Source organism: Pan troglodytes, chromosome 8 (assembly GCF_028858775.2).
Source record: "Pan troglodytes isolate AG18354 chromosome 8, NHGRI_mPanTro3-v2.0_pri, whole genome shotgun sequence".
NCBI lineage: Eukaryota > Metazoa > Chordata > Mammalia > Primates > Hominidae > Pan > Pan troglodytes.
The window spans coordinates 92,276,593-92,298,871 of record NC_072406.2 but is presented as its reverse complement, the minus strand read 5'-3'; the positions used below and the strand labels follow the sequence as shown (position 1 = coordinate 92,298,871).

The 22,279-nt window shown below is 36.1% G+C and overlaps 1 non-coding gene across 7 annotated transcripts in view; it reads right to left on the bottom strand.

Annotated features, from left to right (window-relative positions):
* LOC112204612 (uncharacterized) overlaps positions 1–22,279 on the bottom strand; it is a 229,242-nt gene that overhangs the window by 26,680 nt on the left and 180,283 nt on the right. For 3 of the 7 annotated variants that reach the window (XR_010146957.1, XR_010146954.1, XR_010146960.1), the window contains exons 7-8: positions 2,206–2,413; positions 1,060–1,158 (exon numbers count right to left, since the gene is read on the bottom strand). The exons of 2 other annotated variants lie outside the window; for them this stretch is intronic. This is a non-coding gene — a transcript (uncharacterized LOC112204612). Of the gene's footprint in view, positions 1–1,059; positions 1,159–2,205; positions 2,414–12,050; positions 22,087–22,279 lie in introns of those variants that run through there. 2 more of the 7 variants (XR_010146955.1, XR_010146966.1) reach the window with 2 other exon arrangements.

Sequence of the window (22,279 nt, the reverse complement as noted above, 5' to 3'; positions counted from 1 at the left end):
TGGCCATCAGCAAACTAAAGTGTGGTCTTTGCCAAAGTGAAGAATAGAAGTGGCATGTGCACGCTAGTGACAGGTACAAGCCTTGACTGTGGCATCCAATGCCAATTCAGCGCCAACAGGAGAGGTTTAAAAGAGACAAAAATGATAGAAAGAGGAAAGTTGGAGAAGGACATGACCATAAAAGTTTCCTTCCAACTGGGCATCTCTCACTGCATCTTGGAGGAAGGGAAGAGTTAAGGGACTGTGGCTGGGATAGCAAGGGCAGACACAGTGTTGGACGGCAAGAGCCGGGACATTAGGATTCGAGGCTGGAGCAGAGCAGAGGGACAGTCCTGTGGGGTCCCAGCTGCCAAGTGTCCTGGAGGACAGGCCAGCCTGGACAAAGGCTGGAAGGGACTCTGATGGCTGGGTAGGGGCACAGAGCTGGGGGGCATCTGGGCAGCCTCCAGGAGGGGGAGTAGGAGCTGAATCCCTCCAGACTCAGGCTGAGCAGAAATTTCAGAGCCTGGTTGGTGAAACGGCCTCTCAGTGGAAGATCTCAAACCAAGAGAAGTCTCATCTGGACAGGATCAATCACCAAAAAAGGTCCCATTTTGAGGGTCAGAATCCTGCCTCAGGGCACTCTAGGTTCCAATCCTACAGCAAGTGCCTGTCACAAAATAGACATTATGCAAGATGGTCAAGAAGCAGCTGGGGAAACAGGGGCTGCTCTGAGGACAGAGCCCCACCATGTCAATCAGGGAGCTTTATAGGAAATGAGAGTGGATATCATCAACCAAAGGGGACATGTGCCATCTACCTGGGCTCAACGGGGGTTTCCCAATGGATTCTTTGTAAATAGGTGTTGCACATATTTGTTTTTTTTTTTTAAGCTTTCCTTTATAACTTCCAGACCTACTTCTGATGGTGATGAATTTCTTTCAAAACCTAACCCTAGATATGGGGTCAGCTTTAGGCAAAATTAAGAGTTCCTAGCTAACAAAAGTAGCTAATATTTTAATGAAATGTCTTATTATTAAACAAAATGCCCTCACACTGTTAAACTTGTGCTTCTCTCACCTCTTCCTTCTGTCTCTCTTTTTAATACCTTGATGCAGCAGCAATGGATGGTGGGATGCTCTCAAGGCAGTCAGAGTTCCACTTGAGTTCATGTAGCATCTGTTATAACAAGGTTAAAATTACAGAAAGTATACGATTTTATTCCCTTTAGCTGAAGGACAACAAAGGTGGATTTTCATGTTTCCTTGTTAAGTGCTGCTTCAGAGAAAGCACATTTTGGTATCCACTAATCCCAAGTAAAGTGACTTGGTTCCTAATGTTGATTTTGCCATTAGCGTTTGTTAGGTTATTTATTCTTTAAGCCCATCAACCCTTCAGTTAGTCTTCATTCTGCCTATTTGTTGTTGAAATTTAAAAGGCCTCCTAGTAGCTCCAATAGTTATAGTATAATAGAAACAAGCAAATACTCCTTTAAAAAAATTCTATGAGGGTAAAAACACTTGGATTCAAAAGTGAGTTTGAACAATATCTACCAAGTGGTAATTAGATAGACTTTTAAACTAAACATACACCACAAGACTATTGCACACTTCTACTAAGGTCTCAAGGATTATTGAAAAGTAAAAAGAAAAAAATAGTGGGAACTTCTTTTAGTTAAAATGCACATCTTATCAGGATTACCATAATAATAGTAATTGTGACCTTTAGTTTGAATTTCTTTTCTGGGAATATAAAGTCTTAGGGAATTGTGATATAAATCCCAAGGCTAAAATAGGTGTCCACTTCTCATTCTGATTTTTATTTGATAATAGTCTTCCTAAATAGACTATTATAAAATGGAAGGAGCAAGTTGGAAAACTTAACTCTGAAGAGCGGGCATTTCTAATTAGGAAGCTATAGGAGAAAAGGCTTATGACTATCCAAAGCACTTAGGCATCTGATATATTATATGGAATGTCTTTCTCTTTTCCCTTAGTTATCAAAGAGAGAACAAGTTGAATGGTATTAAAACAAGAAAAAATAGTCTTAGTTGGATTAAATAGGACTTCAAGGGGCTCTCTGACAGATACACTCATGAAATTATGACACAACTCTGCAAACTTAATATGTGAAATAAAAAACATGTAGAAGACACAAGATTCTAAGGGAAACTCAAGGATTTTCTAAGATTGTTTTACATAACTGCCTCTTTTTTCCAAACTTTACCTTCTGTATCAACAAGCCATGATATAACAGCATCAAGGGCTAGACAGTCCAATGGCAAGAATGCTGACAAACGTAGTTGTATAAGAATGAATCGCCGGGTGTGGTGGCTCATGCCTGTAATCCCAGCACTTTGGGAGGCCGAGGCAGGTGGATCTTGAGGTCAGGAGATCGAGACCATCCTGGCTAACATGGTGAAACCCCGTCTCTACTAAAAATACAAAAAAAAAAAAAAAAAAAAAAAAAATTAGCCGGGCATCGTGGAGGACATCTGTAGTCCCAGCTACTCGGGAGGCTGAGGCGGGAGAATGGCGTGAACCCAGGAGGCGGAGGTTGCAGTGAGCTGAGATTGTGCACTGCACTCCAGCCTGGGTGACTGAGCAAGACTCCATCTCAAAAAAAAAAAAAAAAAAAAGAATGAGTCATATTTTGAATGACAAATGGTTAATACCTTCTTTCTTGCTTTTTTATATTGGCAATTTTTTCTATGTTTTAGAGGAATTGAGGATTAGAAGGTTATTTATGAGAGTATGACTTGTAAGAGTATAGGCAAATTTAACTCAATTCATTAAATAGTTATTGAATCTGCAAAACATTATGGAGGGTATAGAAAATTGTTACAGTATGAATCTTATCCTCAAGGAGCATAATCTTCTCCCAATATGAAGTTTAAGAGACTACCAAAAAACAATCTTCTTGTTAGAACAGATTATAATGGATTTTGCTCCTAAATCCAATGTAATAATGACACATTTAGAAACTGAGATAAAAATGTGAAATAAGACTTAGAACTTATTTGATATAAAACTTTACTGGGCAAATCTATTGATAGCAGATATTATGTAGAATTTAAATTCCCCTACCTCAACTGGAAAGTAATAAGGCCTCATTATTATCTTATGCTCATGCAATCCAGTGCGTTTTCAGTTAACCCTTGAACAACACAGTGATTAGGGTGCTGACCTCTATGAAGTCAAAAATCACTGTATCACTTTTGACTTTAACTGCTGGTAATATAATAATAGCCTACCGTTGATCAGAAGCCTTTCCAATAACATAAACAATTAATTAACATATGTCATACATGTTATATGTATTATACACTGCATTCTCACAATAAAGTAAGTGAGAGAAAATGTTATTAAGAGAATTATAGGATCTTCACTATTCACTGAGCGGAAATGGATCATCATAAAGGTCTTCAACCGCATCATCTTCATGTTGAGTAGGCTGAGGCACAAGAAGAGGAGGGATTGATCTTGCTGTCTCAGGGATGGCAGAGGCAGAAGAAAATCTATGTATCTGTGAACCCATGCAGTTCAAACCTATATTGTTCAAAGGTAAACTGTATATGGAAATTATAGCGGGGGAATACAATTAAATTAACTAACTTAATATTTAAGTAAATAATTTAGAGACACAAAACCAAGAAGAGGGCAATACACAAATGAATTGTTTAGAGTGTGGGGTGTGTGTGTGTGTGTGTGTGTATGTGTGTGTCCGTGTGTGACAGAGAGGAAGAAAGAAAGAGATTACATGAAAATGGAAATGTGGATCTTTTCATAGTAATAGAGGGGTGAAAATGTCCAAAAATAAATTTGCTAACTCCTGAGTAAACTGAAATGCACATATGAAAGCTTTGTAATTCATCCATGAACTTACAAGCACACATATACATACACTCCCCCACACACACCACACACACATTTATGCACTTGTAGAGACGTAGATAAATAGGCAGATAGATATAGACCACTTCTGTAGTAGTTAAAATCATTACCAATAGTAAAATACGAAAAAATTGTATGGTGAGAATAAGAAGATATTTAATTAAATTAATTATTATTAGAAATATATAGAGAGAAGCAGTAATGAGAGCTTGTCACTAAGAGAATAAAAGTTGCTTCAGTTTCTAAATTTTCAAATCCCAAACCCTATGTTTCCCAGAAGGCTAACCCTTGAGTGCGAAAAAGTGTCATCTTAGAAATGACATACCATCACTACTGGCATATTCTACTGGTCATATAGATGAACCATGGTACACTGAGGGGGGAAACTACACCAGTGCATGAATACCAGGAGGTAATGTTCATTGGGGTCCTTCTTAGAGGCCAGTTACTGTAGACTGCTCTCTGGCTCCAAGTAATGCACACACCTCACTAATTGTATCCTAAGTCTACCAAAGCTTCATCTCATCACAGCATTAGTTTGAAGTCTAGAATCTTGTCGTTTAAATCAGGTCTCGCTGCAAATACAACTCCTTGAGTACAGTTTGTCTTGATTTGAAGTCCTTTGAAACTAAAGAAACAACTTACCTATCTTTCACACATCCATCATAAAATGATGAGACAGGCATAGAATAATCATCATAGGCACTCTGACTTAATAGAAGAAAAAAGGAGACATACAGAAGTCAGCAGTCAATGAGAGTTCTGAAATCTAGCTGGGAAAATGTTAATTTTTTCTTTTATTTTTTTGATGAGGATTTAATCCTACTCCTACCCATTAATGGCTATTTCTTGATTCCACTGTCTGGCCTCAGTTCTATCCTTCAAAATAGCCCTCCTTTTTCATAAAAGTTAGAACATATTTAAGTCGAGTACTTTACTCAGCCTGCTATCTGCTTAAAGAAATTTGGGTGGCCCACTTTAAAATGACTCTGGCTTATTCAGTTTAAATTATCAATATTTTTACATATGTAATTTACCTTCAAATTTTTGTAGATTTACTGTGAATCTTACTGAGATTCACTCATACACAAAGGGTAACTCAGTAACCTTTTCAGAAATATGCTCTTCTCGTTCTTGAACTTTTGTTGAGGAGGCTGTAGAGCAATGCTGCGAGCTTCCTGCAGGTTCTATTGTTCGATTGAGCTACCTGTATATCATATACTTTATATTTTAGAGGACCATTTGTCTAGCTAAATGGCATTCCAAAGCACAACCTTTGATCTTTCTGCAACATATGGAAAATTTTACAGTTATCTTTTTGGCTACAATTTTGGACCATACTTTCCTGGCAGTGCCCTGGATTCTATCTTTGCTTGAAAGCCATTTATTGATTTCAGCATCATTTGCCATCTGGTGAATCTCAGAATTTTCAAAGCCATTACATCCATTATTTTTAGGTTAATATTATTTATTTATTTATAAAAGCAAAGGGAACATATATGCAAAAATAGAACCTTTTGAACTCTACAGAATGTTCTAATCAAAACTAGGTTAACAAGTAATTATTGAACATCACTTTTATGTTATGCAATCTATTCTGTGATGTAAAAAGAGATACAAAGTGCTTACTCCCATAGTGATTGCATTATATTTGCTGTAAACAAATATTAAGTAAATTCATATTTTTTGGATTTTAGCAAGTACATTGAACAAACAAATCGGGGGCAATATGAGTATTGACTGGTAGTCTGTGTTTCAGCTAAGATAGTCAGGGAATGGACATGATGACTGTGTTAGTCAAGGTTATCTAGAGGAACAGAAAAAATGTGTATATATACACATCCATGTATATTCAAAGTAGGCAGCCCTCATCCACTCAAGGACTTTGCTTCCTCTTTTAGGGAAGGGGTTAGTGCATTTTTGGTTGCCACAGGATAGTTGTATCACATCAGGCAGAATTATGACCTTGCTATTTTCTTTAATTGACAATTAAGTATGGTTTTAGGAGATACATGGCTGCCACGTTGACAGAGGATGAACTTATAATAGCTAATTTTATGTGTTGATTTGACTAGGCTATGAGTACCCAGATACGCTGACAAATGTTATTAAGTGTATCTGCAAGGATGTTCTAGATAAGATTAATATTTAAATTCATGGAGTGAGGAAAGCAGATTGTTCTCTAGTGTAGGTAGCCCTTATCCAATCAATTGAAGAGGTGAATAGCACAAATAAAGTTGATTAAGAGAGGACTCCTTTTCAATGTTTCAAATAGAAACATTGTCTTTTCTTGGGTATCGAGCCTGCCAGCTTTTGGACTGAATCTTACTCTACCAGCTCTCCTGGTTCTCATGCCTTTGGACTCAAACTGGAACTACATTTCATCTCTCCTGTGTCTCCAGCTTGCCAACTGCAGATATTGAGGCTTCTCAGCCTCTATAAGGATGGTGTGAGCCAATTTCTTATCATTTCTCTCTTATCATATGTGCCTCTAGATAACGTTGACTAATAGAGTCATCATGTCCATTCCATGACTATCTTAGCTGTATATACTGTTCTCAATATTGAGAGAGAGAGAGAGAGAGAGAAAGAGAGATTACAAGAAATTGGCTCACATTATGGAGGCTGATAAGTCTCAATATCTGCAGTTGGCAAGCTGGAGACACAGAAAAGCTGAAGTTTAGTTCTAATTTGAGTCCAAAGGCATGAGAACCAGGAGACCTGATAGTGTAAGCTTCAGTCCAAAAGCTGGCAAGCTCAGTACCTGAGAAAATCCATGTTTCCATCTGAATTTAAAAGCAAGAAAAGACCAATGGCCCCGCTCAGGTAGCCAGGCAAAAGGAGTCCTCCCTTAATCAACATTTTTGTGCTATTCAGGTCTTCAATTGACTGGATAAGCCCTACCTACTTTAGAGAGAACAATCTGCTTTACTCACTCTATGAATTTAAATATCAATCTCATCTAGAACATCCTTGCAGATACACTCAATAATATTTGTCTCCATATCTGGGCACCTCATGGCCTAGTCAAGCCAACACATAAAACTAGCTATTATAAGTTTATTCCGTGTCAATGTGGCACCTATATGTATCTTTTAAAACCATATTTAATTTTCAAATAAAGACAATAGCAAGGTCATAATTCTGCCTGACAGGATACAACTATTCTGTATACAACCAAAAATTGCACTAATCCCTTCCCAGAAAGAGGAAGCAAAGTCCTTGAGTAATGTTTACTCTTCTTGTTATCCCCTAACTTAAATACTATGATGTAAAATTAGCATTACTTAAATACTAGGAAACAAAGTCAGTACATCTCATATTATATGATAAAGTCATGAAAACAGGAAGCAACTGTCTTGCTACTGAGTCACTAGAGGTAGGTAATAGTGAACTCTGTCACTCTCATTTACACTCCTTCATTCCTGGAGCCATGAATTCTACTATGATAAAAACAGCACCATATATTGAATGCTGATTCAGAGCATATGCAGCCTTCTGGAGAATTTTTCCCAGTTCTGCAAGATATTGCCACCTAGCTGGTGCTGCAGCAGAGTTTTTAATACGCTATTCCACCATTCTATCAATCCAATTGCTTCAGGGTCATGGGCAATATGGTAAGACTATTGGATCATAAGCATGGGCCCATTGCTGACATCTATTGCTAGGAAGTGACTTATTTGATTACACGCAATGGTGTGTGGTACTCTGTGATAGTGTATAAGGCATTCGTAAGTCTCTTATGGTAGTTTGGGAAGAAGCACTGCATGCAGGGAACGCAATCCATATTCAAAGTAAATGTCTATTCCTATAAGAACAAAATGCGGCTACTTCCATGATGAAATTCATCCCATGTAATCAGCCTGCCCCCAGGCAGGCAGCCAATTACTCCAGGGAATGTCACCATATCAGGGGCTCAATGTTGTCCTCTGCTACTAGTAGACTGAGGAATCAAGTCAGGCTTGGTGAGTGGAAGTTCATATTGTTCACTATGTTTTAACATAGGCACACCAGCTGCTGCAGCTGGGACAGGAAGCTCCAGGTGCCAGCGTGAGTGCTAGCTCACTATAAGGCTTTGGCTGGACCAGACACACCACAAGCAGCTTCCACAGCTGTTACAAGGGAACACAGTTGTACCTGGAAGCTTGCAGACTCCAGGAACCATAGGGTCCCATAGCAGGAGTCACAGCTCTGGCCTCAGGAGCTCCCAGGTCTGGGTTCCCATAGAGCCACAGCTCTTTTTTTCTTCTCTCTTCTTGTCATCCACAACATGATGAGCAAGGGGTGTGTTTCACCCTTGTTCGTGTTACAGCATTTTTAACCCTGTCATTTGGCAGGTCCCAAGTTCTTGTCCTACCTCCAGGAATAATGAGGTATACAGACAAGTTGAGGGTGAGCAAAGAGGAGCTATATTGAGTGACAGAATAACTCAGAGTATGTCCTGGAGTGGGCACCTCCATTCTGCAGCTGGGCATCCCAACATCTGCATCTCTCAGAAGAGATGAGGCCCTGGAGTGGGTAGCTCCTCTCTGCAGCTGGTCGTCCCAATGTCTGCTCAGTTCTGGCTGAGCCTGGGGCTTTTATGGGTCTCAGAAAGGAAGAAATGCACACTGATTGGTCCATGAGAGGCCATGGGTGGCCCCAGAAAAGGCATCACAAGTTTACACTCTGGTTCATGGGACTGGCAGCCCAGACCCCAGCCTTCACACCCATCCTGGCCTGAAGGTAGGGCCTCACCAAGTACCCACCCCCTTCTGTGCAGGAGCCCGTCTGCCTCCTGCTGCCATTCATGGCACCCAGGCTATTTGTGCCAAAGGATGCCTGCAGGCCAGTGCCAAGCTGCCCTCAGCATCTCCTCGGCTTCCCTCCCATGCTTGTCAGTGCCCAAAGCCTCGGCAGAGGCCAGAGGCAGCATGGTACTGGTGTATCAGCACTGCCTCAAGCATGTGCACACCTACCAGGCTGTAACAGCACCTGAGCCTACCCACAACCTTGCTCCAAGATCAGAGCAGGTGTCAAGAGTGGTGAGGAGCCAGGCAATGGGAGTAGAAGATACCTCCAAGTCTGTAAGGGCCTGGGTTTTTTTCCTGTGCCCCCAAGAGTGTAGAGATGCCTGACTCTGCAGCCATGGCTTGGGCATCTGTAGTTGCACTTTGAAGGACAGGTCTCCTGCCTGCTCCATGAAATGGGAGGCCCAGGTCTGCAGCCACTACTTGGGCTGCTGCACCTGTTCCCAGGAAGCTCCAGCTCCACCAACTCAGGAGGGGCATGTTTCCCACTTGTCCCCAGCCCCTTGCCATGTTTCACCGCTGTAGCTGATGTGACGGCAGTGGCTGCTCCAGATGGGGTGCTGCTGCCATCATTATAGCAGTAGATTATTAGACTACAGTGTATTTTTACCAGGTAAGGTAAGGTTTTTATGGTTCGCCGAGGACAGTCAAGCCTTTCGTAAACTAGAACCTGAAGACTGATCTTCTGAGAACATCAAAGAAAGACTGTCATTGGCATCCACACTACAGCAAAACTTCAGGACCTTGAACCTTGGGTTCATAATCTCACAACAGAGAAGGCTCCCTTTACACTCTTGGAACTGTACACCCATTAGAAGCCTTAAAGAAAAGCTAACCAGGGAGTTTTCTCCCCGGAAGAAGATGGCATCCTTGATGTGAACAGGTTTTCCCAAGATCACGGATCAAGAGTTCTCTACTATCATGAGACTCTTATCTTTGATTATTTGTCCCTTGCTTATGCTTCTATGAACAATAGAGGTGAAAGGGTTCTCTTGTGTGCACTTATGGGGTATATTTTATTTGTGAAGGATTTTGCAGCCAGCCTTATACATGGATAACGTTATACCTTAATAGACAAAAATGAAGGCCCAATGTAGATGAGAAACTTTAATGGTATGTACGTTGCCTCATAATCAGTCAGAAACAGAACATTGATTTACTCCTTTTAGTCCACATCATGGGCTAAGGAGAACATTGCTGGGAGGCTTTCACTCTTCTAAAAGGGCATCATTTGTTAGGTCCTTTTTCCATAGTTTGGAATAAAAGTGGCAATGATTATAAGTGTATCCCTCATGATAGGCTCTAAAGCAGATTCTACTGTAAAGGCTATGGTTACACAACAAACTTTAAATTCTCTTGTGAAAGTTATGCTAAATAATAGAATTGATCTGGATTAGTTACTAGCTAAACAGAAGTATCTGTACAGCTGCTGGCACTTATGGCCTATGGGGAAAACATCACATATTATAGAGATTTAGTTGTAGGGGATTAATGAAGATACTCCTTAGTTAAGTGAGTAGCCTCTTCATATAGCTCATTCTTTGATCTATTTAATTTTAGGTGGTTTGGTTTATGGGGACCCCGGGTAAGGAGCATACTCCAAACTCTTGGTATTATCCTGATAGTCATAACAATAGTCTTTCTGGTGTGCTATATTCTCTTAAAAGTTTTAAATGTTTGCATGCAGCCATCTCTAGAATGTCAAATGGTCTCTCTTTAACTGGAATGACAAGAGCTGAAAGAAATATGCAGCCATGAGGACACCGTAACTTATGAATGACATGCTGAGACCAGAAACCCAAAATGATGGTAACTGAGAGTGGTGCTAAGGCCCTAAGTTTGGTCACACTCTCACCTAAGTGAGAACATGACCTAAAAAAAAGGGGGATTCTTTTAAACAAAATTATGGGAGGCCATTGTTTTGGACTGAGCTCATGCACTAGGCCCCAATAGACCAAACCAAACAAAACTGGGGTTGCTTGTGCTAAATGTAACATAATCAAACTATGTTTGATTATGGAAAACATACAAACACATAGATTCTACAACAGACCAGGTTTTGTTTTTCTTCTGTAAACAGAATGTTCCAGCATATGGATATACCCTCTACTCAGTCCTTGTTCACATCTTTGCCAAACTCACTGTTCTGCTCTTTCCCAGTAAGTTTCAAGAGCCATGGTAATAGTAACATCAGTAACTAAAGTTTCGGTCAATATCTCAAGATTGAGAAAATGACCCAAAGAGGGAAATTGTTAAATCAAGTTTAGCCTAAAGCTGCCTCCTTACATATTAAAGTTCAACCTAAAGGTTTTTCTGTACATCGTGAACTATAACAAGTGGAGTTGTAAGCCAACTGTAGCCCACACCTGTACCAATCACTGAGTTTGGCCAAATGTAGCTAACAGTTCCAACCATGTTCAAATAAGGCAAAGGCCCAGCTGCAACTAATCCAGTTGTTTCTGTACCTCACTTTCCTTTTGCTGTCCATAAATCTTCTTCCACCACGTGGCTGCGCTACAGTCTTTCTAAATCTGCTGTAATTCTGGGCGCTGCCTGATTCTCCCATCGTTCATTGCTCATACTACTTTAAATTTAATTTGGTTGAAATTTTTCTCTTAATGACAATCATAGAATCAGTGTAACAATCTGTCTTCAAAAGTGGTAAAGTGTGTTACTTCTATAGGAGAAAACAAGACATCTGTAATGATAAGCCAGAATGGTCACTGCAAACAGCAAGATGTATATTTAACTCAGCCTATTCTTGGTGTAAAATATATATATATAAAATTTAAAGTAGTTTGAGCAATGAACGATGGGAGAATCAGGCAGCGCCCAGAATTACAGCAGATTTAGAGAGACTGTAGCGCAGCCACGTGGTGGAAGAAGATTTATGGACAGCAAAAGGAAAGTGAGGTACAGAAACAACTGGATTAGTTGCAGCTGGGCCTTTGCCTTATTTGAACATGGTTGGAACTGTTAGCTACATTTTTATATGTATATTATATATATTTATATATTATATATTTTATATATGATATATAATATATCATATATATATAAAATATATAAATTATATATTATATAATATATATTATATATAATATATTATATATAATTATATATCTATATTTATATATAATATATTATATATTTATATATATTATAGATAGTATATCTTTATATATATCATATATATGATATATATTTATATATCATATATATTTTTATATGATATATATTTATATATCATATATATTTATATATGGAAAACACATTATATATTATATATAATTATATATAGTATATCTTTATATATATCATATATATTTTTATATGATATATATTTATATATTATATATATATTTTTATATATATGGAAAACACATTTTAACCAGGTTCTGCACTCTCTTCTTTATCACTTTTTTACTTAGCTCAGATTTAGAACAACGTGAATAGTTCATGAGCTCAAATGTTCTCCCAAGTTCAGTTAATAACACCAGCTTGAGGTTGCTGTACACACTTAATAAAATGTGCTAATATTTAATACAACTAATATTATTAATAATTACCTCATAGACTCTCCACTCTTTCCCTTTTTCACAATAAGCAAATCTCCTCTTTTTATAAGGCTCAGATTGGAGGGTTTATGCCATATTTATTTTAATACACTGACTTTGTGAAGATATCCTGAGAGTTCTAGAATTTTTTACATCAACATTTTCAGATTGATTTATCATGAATGTTATTCCCTGTCCATCTCTTTTTCATTTGTAACTGTTTATGAGGACTTGTTATGTACCAGATATTTTGCTAGCAACTTTATAAGCAGTAACCCATGTAATCCTCAAAATACTCTATGAGGAATTTTTGTTATTTATTCTCCTTTACAGGCAAGGGAATCTAAATCTCAGGGAAGTTCATTACCTGTTCCAATGTTACAGAGGAGAAAGGTGATGGAACTGGGATTTTAGTTCCATCCAGGCAATCCTACATCAGCTCTCACTTTTAATCTCTTCCCAACTTTGTCTCTCTCTATTTCTTTTCAGATGATAATGATTTCATATGTAGGACTGATTTTGCCTGACTAAGCCAAACTATATTAGCACGTTATTAGGTTAGAATAACTTAATCCCTTTACTTGGAGAAAAAAAAAATCAATTAAACAACTGCATTGATGAGACAGAGGAACTGTTTTAGGCATAATGTAGTCTAGAAGTTTTTCAAGTGTGATCAACAGACCAACAGCATCCACATCATACACAAATGTATTAGAAATGCAAATTCTTGGGTACCATTCCAGCATGAATGAATCAGAAACTAAGGAAACAGCAATCTGTCTTTTAACACATCTTTTAAGTGAATTTTAGATTCCAAAATATATTAACCACTGCCATAATCAAGGGGTCAATAAATTAATGAACATGAGTCAAGCTTAGGCACCTCCTATTTGTTTGCTTTTTAAAATTTTAATATGATATACATACATCATTAAAAAATTTTAAGTGTATAATTCTATGGTAGTAATTACATGCAAAATGTATAAACATCAGAACTATCTATTTCTAAAATTAGCTCATCACTCCAAACAAAAACTATACTCATAAAACGGTAACACCTTTTAACTCTCCCCTCACATCCTAGTAATCACTAACATGTTTTCTATCTCTATGAATTTTCCCATTCTAGATATTTCATATGTTTGGAATCATACAATATTTGTCCTTTTGAGTCTGGCTTATTTCACTTAGAAAATGTTTTTAAGGTTCATTATGCTGTAGTGTGTACCAAAACATCATTCTTTTTTATGGCTGAATAATAATCCTTTGTATTTATGTACAACATTTTGTTCATCTATTCATTGATTAAAGATTCATCTGTTAGGGTTTTTCTACCTTTTGACTATCGTAAAAAATGCTGCAAAAAAAAACCACTGGTGTACAAGTATCTGTTTGAGTTACGCTTAAATTATTTCGGGTATATACCTAGAAGTGGAATTATTCTATGTTTAGCTTTTTGATTAACCTCCAAATTGATTTCCACAGTAAGCACACAATTTGATATTTCCACCACCAATGTACGTGTCTTTAACTTTATCCACATCTTGGCTAACCCTTTTTCCTCCCCCTACTCTCTCTCTCTCTCTCTCTATATATATTTTTAATGTATTTATATATTTATTTATTTTTATTACAGTCATCCTAATAGTTGCGAAGAAGGCCATGAGTGCTGGCTCATACCTGTAATAGCAGTACTTTGGAAGGCTGAGGTGGGCTGATCACCTGAGGTCAGAAGTTCGAGACCAGCCTGGCCAACACAATGAAACCCTGTCTCTACTAAAAATCTGGAAAAAAAAAAAAAATTAGCCTGGCGTTGTGGTATGTGCCTGTAGCCCCAGCTAGTCGGGAGGCTGAGGCAGGAGAATTGCTTGAACCTGGGATTAGGAGGCTGCAGTGAGGTGAGATTGTGCCACTGCACTCCAACCTGGTTGACAGAGTGAGACTCTGTCTCAAAAAAAATATCGTTGCGAAGTAGTGTAATAATATCTCACTGTGATTTTGATTTTTATTTCCTGAATGACTAATGATGTTAACTCTCTTTTTATGTACTTGTTGGCTATTTGTATGTTTTCTTTGAAAATGTCTATACCAGTTCTTTGCCCATTTTTAAAATAGGTTCTTTAGTTTAATTAATTCTTAATAATTTATCTTTATATTGCATTTGCTTTTAGGTTCTTGGTCATGAAATTCTTGCTTAAGCCAATGTCTAGAAGGGTTTTTCCAATGTTATCTTCTAGAATTTTTATGGTCTCAGGTCTTAGATTTAAATCTTTAATCCATCCTGAGTTGATTTTTGTATAAGGTGAGAGATGAGCATCCAGTTTCATTCTCCTACATGTGGCTAGCCAATTATCCCAGCATCATTTGTTGAAAAGGGTGTCCTTTCCCCACTTTATGTTTTTGTTACTTTGTTGAAGATCAGTTGGCTCTAAGTATTTGGATTTATTTCTGGGTTTTCTATTCTGTTCCATTGGTTTATGTGCCTATTTTTATACCAGAGCTTTTGCACTGCAAAAGGAACAGTCAGCAGAGTAAATAGACAACCTGAAGAGCGGGAAAAAATATTCACACTCTATACATCTGAGAAAGGACTAATATCCAGAATCTACAATGAACTCAAACAAATCAACAAGGAAAAAACAAACAATCCCATCAAAAAGTGGACTAAGGACATGAATAGACAATTCTCAAAAGAAGATATACAAATGGCCAACAAACATATGAAAAAATGCTCAACATCACTAATGATCAAGGATGGGTGCATCAAATCTCACAAATCACCACTAAAGAACTTACTCATGTAACCAAACACCACCTGTTCCCCAATAAACTATGGAAATTTAAAAAATAGCTTCTTTGTCTTCTGTTACTGAGTTTTAAAGATTCTTTATATATTTTGGATATTAAATCCTTATGAGATATATGATTTGCAAATTTTTTCCATTCTGTAAGCTATCTCTCACTTTCTTCATAATGTCCTTTGATGAACCGATGTTTTTAATTTTGATAAAGTTCAACTTATCTAGTTTTTTGTTGCTGTGGTAATTTTGGTGTCATATTTAAAAATCCATTGCCAAATCCCAGTTCATATTTATCCCAAGAGTATCATGGTTTTGGCTCTCATATTTGAGTCATCGATTCATTTTGAATAAATTTTTGTATATGTATATGAGTAAATTTTTTACATATGGTGTGAGTTAATTTTTGTATATGGGATGAAGCCTAACCTTAATTTGTCTTTGGAAATTCGGTTGTCCTAACATCATTTGTTGAATATTTTTCTTGACTTGGCAGGCTTGTTAAAAATAAAATTTCCATAAATATATGGTTTATGTCTGGATTCAATTCTATTCCATTTATCTATACACCTATCCTATGCCAATTCCATGCTGTTTTAATTACTGTAGGTTTTTGATAAGTTTTGAAATGGTAGAGTTTGAGTCCTCCAACTTTATCTTTGTTTTTTAGGATTTCCATGTACAGTTCTGGAATTTGAGAATTGGTATTTCTGTTTCAGTAAAATGACTATTGGAATTTTACTAAATATTGTATTGAATCTTTAGACAGCTTTGGTAGTTCTGCTATTTTAGCACTATTAATTTGTCTTCAAATCCATCAACATAGGGTTGCTTTCAATTTGTTTGGGACTTCTTTAATTTCTTTCGGTGATGCTTTGCTCTTTTCAGTGTACAAGTGTTCACATTTTTCATTAAATTTATTCTTAGGTGTTTTGTTCTTTTAGATACTATCATAAATGGAATTTGTTTCCTAATTTTGTTTTTGGATTATTTATTTCTAGCATATAGAGACATGAATGAATCTTGTGTGTTGACCTTGTAATATGCAGTTTTGCTGAATTTTTTATTAGCTCTACTAGCTTTCTGATGGATTTTTTTTTCAGATTTTTTTATATGTAGAATTATGTAATCTGAAAAGAGAAATAATTTATTCCTTTCCAGTTTGGATGCCTCTTATTTGTCTTTCTTGCTAATTGCTCTGCTAGAAGTTGCAATGTTCACTAGTGATTAAAGCAGACATCCTTGTCTTGTTCCTGATGTTAAAGAAAAGTGTTCAGTCTTTTGCCATTGAATACGTTGTTAGCTGCGGGTATTTTTAAAATGTCCTTTATTAGGTTAAGGAAATTCCCTTCTTTATGCTCAGTGACTTTTACCATGAAGGTGTGTTGAATTTTGTCAAATGCTATTTCTGTGTCAATGAATTGATCTCCTTTTTTTCTTCTTCTTCTTCTTTGCTGTATTACATCGGTAATTTCAATGTGCTGCTTTACATTGATTGGTTTTCTTACATTGAACTACCCTTACATTTATAAGATAAATTCTTCTTGGTCATAGGGCATAATCCTGTTTAGGAATTTGGTTTCCTAGTATTTGGTAAAGAGTTTTGCATTTATATGTGTAAAGAATATTCACCTGTAATTGTCTTTACTTGTGGTCTCTTCATCTGTACTTACACTAGGAGAAATGCTTGCCTCATAGAATGAATTAATCAGTAATATCTCCATTTCTGTTTTTGGGAAAGTTTGCCAAGCAATTTTTGCCAGTTCGTCTCTAAATGTATCCTATAAGTTACTATTAAAACCATCTGGTATTCGCGGTAGCTCACGCCTGTAATCCCAGCACGTTGGGAGGCCAAGGCGGGCGGATCACGAGGTCAGGAAATCGAGACCATCCTGGCTAACACGGTGAAACCCCGTCTGTACTAAAAATAAAAAAAATTAGCCAGGCGACGTGGCGGGCGTCTGTAGTCCCAGCTACTGGGGAGGCTGAGGCAGGAGAATGGCTTGAACCCGGGAGGCGGAGCTTGCAGTGAGCCGAAATCACGCCACTGCACTTCAGCCTGGGCGACAGAGCGAGACTCCGTCTCAAAAAAAAAAATAAAAATAAAAAACCATGTGGTAGGTATTATAATTTTCTTGATTGGGTGGTTTTTTTTTTTTTTTTTTTTACTACAACTTGTATTTCTTTACCTGTTATTGCTCTGTTGACATATATATTTTATTTCTTCTTGAGTGAGCTTAGGTAATTTGTGTGTTTCTAGAAAATTCAACAATTTCATCTAGGTTATCTAGTTTATGGCTTAATTTGGTCATATTATTCTCATAATCATTTTTATTTCTATAAGATCAGTAGTAATAGCCCCAGTTTTATTTCTGATTTCAGTTATTTATTATCTCTTTTCTTCTTTATCAGTATAGATTAATTTGTCAATTTTGCCGATTTTTTAATAGAATCAGCTTTTGGTTTTATTATTTCTTTCTCTATAATTCCTGCCCTGTATTTTATTTATTTCCATTTTAATTATTATTATTTCCTCTCTTCTACTTGTGTTTAATTTGCTCTTCTTTTCTGGTTCATAAAAGTCTGAAGTTATGTTATTGATTTGAGATCTTTTGTACATTTTTAAATGTAGGCTATTGCAACTATAAATTTTCATCTGAGCACTGATTTTGCTTCATCTCATAAGTTTAGTATGTTGTGTTGTTATTGCATATCTTCAGATATTTGTAATTTCTCTTCTTTGATCCATTGCTTGAAAAGGCACTCATGGTTTAATTGCCATATATTTGTATATTTTCCAGTTTTTCTCCTGTTGTTGATTTAAAGTTCCATTCCATTGTGTCCCGAGAAGATGCTTTGTATAAGTTTAATGTTTTTAAAATTTATTGAAGAATTCTTTGTTGCCTAACACATGGGCTATCAGAGAGAACATGTATTCTGCTGTTGTTGGGTGGAATGTCCTGTGTATGTCTATTAGGTATAGTTGATTTATATAAACACTATACTTTAATTCCTCTATTTCCTTGTTGCAGATTTTCTATCAAGAATTTGAAGTGGCCCATTGATGTCTCCAACTATTATTGCAGAACTACGTATTCTCTCCCTAAATTTTGCCAATATTTGCTTCGTATATTTTGGGGGGCCCTGTTGTTTAGTGTGTGCATATTTATAATTGTTATATCTTCTTGATAAATTGATCCTTTTATTAGTGTTTAATGCCCTTGTTCCAATTGTAACAGTGGTTAAATTAAAGTCAATTCATGTCATACTAGTAGAGCCACACCACCTCTCTTTTGATTACCATTTGTATGGAATATATTTTTCTGTTTTTCAATTTATTTGTGGCTTGCAACTAAATTGAGTCTCTTATAAAAAATATGTAGTTGTGTGATTTTTAAAATCCATTACACTGACTTTTGCCTCTCAATTGGAAAGTTTACTTCATTTACTTTTACAGAAATTATTGATGAGAATTACTACTGCCATTTTGCTTTTTGTTTTCTATATGGCTTATAATTTTTTGTTCATTTCTTCCCTTAATAGTTTTTTTGTGATTAGTTGATTTTTATAGTAAAATGTTTTAAAAACCTCTGTCATTTTCTTATGTGTGCATTTTAAAAATATTGTCTGTAACTGCCATAAGGATTCTGTTTAATATCTTAAATTTATAATCCTCTATGTTTTAATTAATGCCAACATAATTTCAATAGCATGAAACACTCCATATCTGTGCAGTCCCCTTACCCATTTCATGTTGTTTCACAAATTACATTCATATACATTCTGTGTTGAATAACATAAATTTATAATTATTTTTATAAATTTTTTCAACATGTATAGAAAATAAAAATGGAGTTATAAACTAAAAATAAAATAATGCTAAGTTTTATAATTGCCCATGGACTTACTTTTTCCAGGAAACCTTTATTTCTTCATTCATCTTTAGGTTATTGTCTAGTGTCTTTTCATTTCAACCTGAAAGAATCTCTTTAGCATTTTTCATGGGACACGTCTGTAGGTTATAAACTCCGTCATCTTTTGTTTCTCTGTAAATGTCTTAATTCTTTACTCATTTATCATAGAATGTTTTGCTAGATAAAGAATTCTCAGTAAGCAGTTGTTACTGTTTTTGGTCTTTCTTTCAGGACTAAAACATATTTGTCCACTATCTTCTCACTACCATCATTTATAATGAGAAAATAGCTCTTAATCTTATTGAGAATCCCTTGTACATAATAAATCGATTTTCCCTAGCTACTTGCAAAATTGTCTGTTCGTCTTTAGCTTTCAATAATTTGACAACTGTATATCTCAGTGTGGATCTCTTTATCTTACTTTATGTTTATTCATGTTTCTTGAATTTGTATATTTTTATCTTTCATCAAATATGCAAAGTTTTCAGCCATGATTTCTTCAAATATTTGTCCTGCCTTTTCTGTCTGTTGTCTTTTTCTGGGATTCTCCTTCATACGTTGGTCCCCTTGATGGCATCTCACAAACCCCGTAGATGTCATTTACTTTTCTTTATTTTTTTTTTCTACTTCTAAGACTTGATAGATAGAATAGATAATTTCTATCACCCTGTTGTGAATCTCCTGATTTTGCCTTTTGGCTGATAAAATTTGTGTTGAATTTCTCTATTTAATTTTTTTATTTCAGTTTTTATACTTTAAAGCTCCAGAATTTTTGGCTACTTTTATAGTTTTTCTTTATTGATATTTTTATTTTGTTCACTTATTATTTTTCTGATTTTTCTTCTTTGGTTGTTCAGGTTTTCCTTCAATTATTTAAGCATGTTTAAGATAATTTTTAAAAATAATCTTTTTGCCAGTAATTACAATATCTAGGCATTTTTAGGGATGGTAGTTGTTAATTTATTTTGTTCTATTAAATAAGTCTTATTTCCTGTTTTTTTGTATGCCTTGTGATTTTTTTGTTAAAAAAAATGGACACTTGAATATTACAATGTGATTCTGGAAATCTAATGTTCCTGCTTCTCAGGGTTTGCTCTTTTGTAATTATTGAAGGCTGTAGTAAACTCTTGGTATAATGACTCCTCTCTACTGTTTTTCAGCAAATATATTTGTTGCATATATTGTGAATAAAGTTTTTGTTCTTTAGCTTTTGTTCAGCTAGTGTTTGACAGAGTTTTTTTGAACACCAGGAACTAAAAAAAACAACAACCAACCAAACAACCTCTGTCTTTACTGTTTGGCTCTGTCTGAGTACCTCTTTAAACACTTAGCCAGACTTGCATTAAAGTTAGGGATATGTAGACTAAATAAAGAATATGTGGTACATATATACCATGGAATATTATGTAGCCATAAAAAGGAACAAGATTATGCCATTATTGCCAATTCAATTTGGTTGAGATGAGCTTTAGTATTCAATCCTATTATTCTGAGTGTCAATTAGAGCCAAGAGTGAGCCTACAATGTTATCGATTCTCCTCCAGCTGAGAACAAAGTTCTAGAACGGCCAGCTCATTTTTCTGGTCTTTATTAACCTAGGCAGCCTACACCTGCATTTATATTTAATCATCATAATGAGCTTCTTTTTAAAATAGTATCACAGAGGGGGATCAGAGTGTGTGTTCATTAAATCTCTAATGAAACATTGTATGTAGCATAAATGTATTATTCTGGATTATATTACATCACATCAAAGTACAGAATTTAACAGAATGTATCCCAAAGTCCATATTAGTTTGGCCAGATAGAGAAACAATTTCCTACATCCCTACTAAGAGCAGACTGAGTTGTGGAATTCCCAAACAAAGCTTTCATTGAAATGGATGGGACTTCTAAGATCAGTAGTAGCATTTATATGATGTTATTCTTCAATTGTAAGCCATTAATTTGATTAGTTATCTATTTGCATTTTTACTTGTTATACTGATTTCATTGCAAACTGGAGAAAAAAATAAAGGAAAAACAAGCAAGAAGATTTAACTTTACAAATGTTTCATTTCCACTAATTTCTACTATTTTAAAAAAGAAATGTAAGTTGAAGCAGCATAACTTATGCAAAAAGCATTGGATTCATATTTGGAGTCCTGGATTCTACTCACAACTCTGATAATAATTAGCTGCTGCTGCTTTTTTTTATTTTTATTTTTTATGACGGCATCTCACTCTGTTGCCAGGCTGGAGTAGTACAGTGGCACAATCTCTCCTCACTGCAACTCTGCCTCCCAGGTTCAAGTGATTCTCCTCCCTCAGCCTTCCGAGTAGCTGGGACTACAGGTGCGTGCCACCATGCCCGGCTAATTTTTTATTTTTTTTTTTGTATTTTAGTAGAGATGGGGTTTCGCCATGTTGGCCAGGATGGTCTCGATCTCCTGACCTCATGATCTGCCCGCCTCAGCCTCCCAAAGTGCTGGGATTACAGGTGTGAGCCACCATGCCCTGCCTGATAATTAGCTTCTTAAGCTTGGGCAAGTAATGACCATTGTGTTTCACTTTAAAATTAATGATAAAATTAATCATTTTATCAGTGATACAATTAATCATTTTATCAGCGATAAAATTAATGTGTAAGAAGGTATTGTCCCTGCTTCAGAAAAATATGTGCAGTATGTTATTGTTTTCATTGGGAAAGAATTGGCAAATTCCATAATTTATATTAAGCTCCTCAAATTTTATGTTCCTTATTGTGGGTTCATTCTGTACTTAACCTTGTATTATAAGACTTGCTATTGTGGATGCCAAGGCCCTTGTCCCACTGCGCTTTTACTAAAAATCTAGTTGCAAAAGGCAGATTAGGAGGAAAAAAAGACTTAGACATTCATTTAATGAATACACACGGCAGCCTTCCAAATGCAGACCCTACGATACAGGGGAAATTAACAAAGTATGGACAGCTGTGTAGAAATACTATTGCAAGAAAGGTATATGACCTAATAATGCTAATAGACTGGGTGGGGAAACCCAGCAAGGCCTGTCAGTCCAGATTTTTCTTGACATTTCTAAGCATGTGTTTTTTTCTTCTTCTGGTTATGGGGCAGCAGCATCTTTGGAATGGGGGTCTTAAGATGTTCAGTCAAACGATGTGAGTCAGATAATTTCTTTATGTCCAGTTTTCACACAGATAAGGTGGAGGAAAAATTAGAGTAATATATTTAGGTTTTATGGTAATATATTTAGGTTTTATATATTAGGTTTTATGGTTTACTTTTCCACTACCAGGGCTGTTAACAGTCCCAAGCAAAAGGGCAAAATTTTTTTCTACTTGAGATAAGAAAAATATAGAGTGTGACA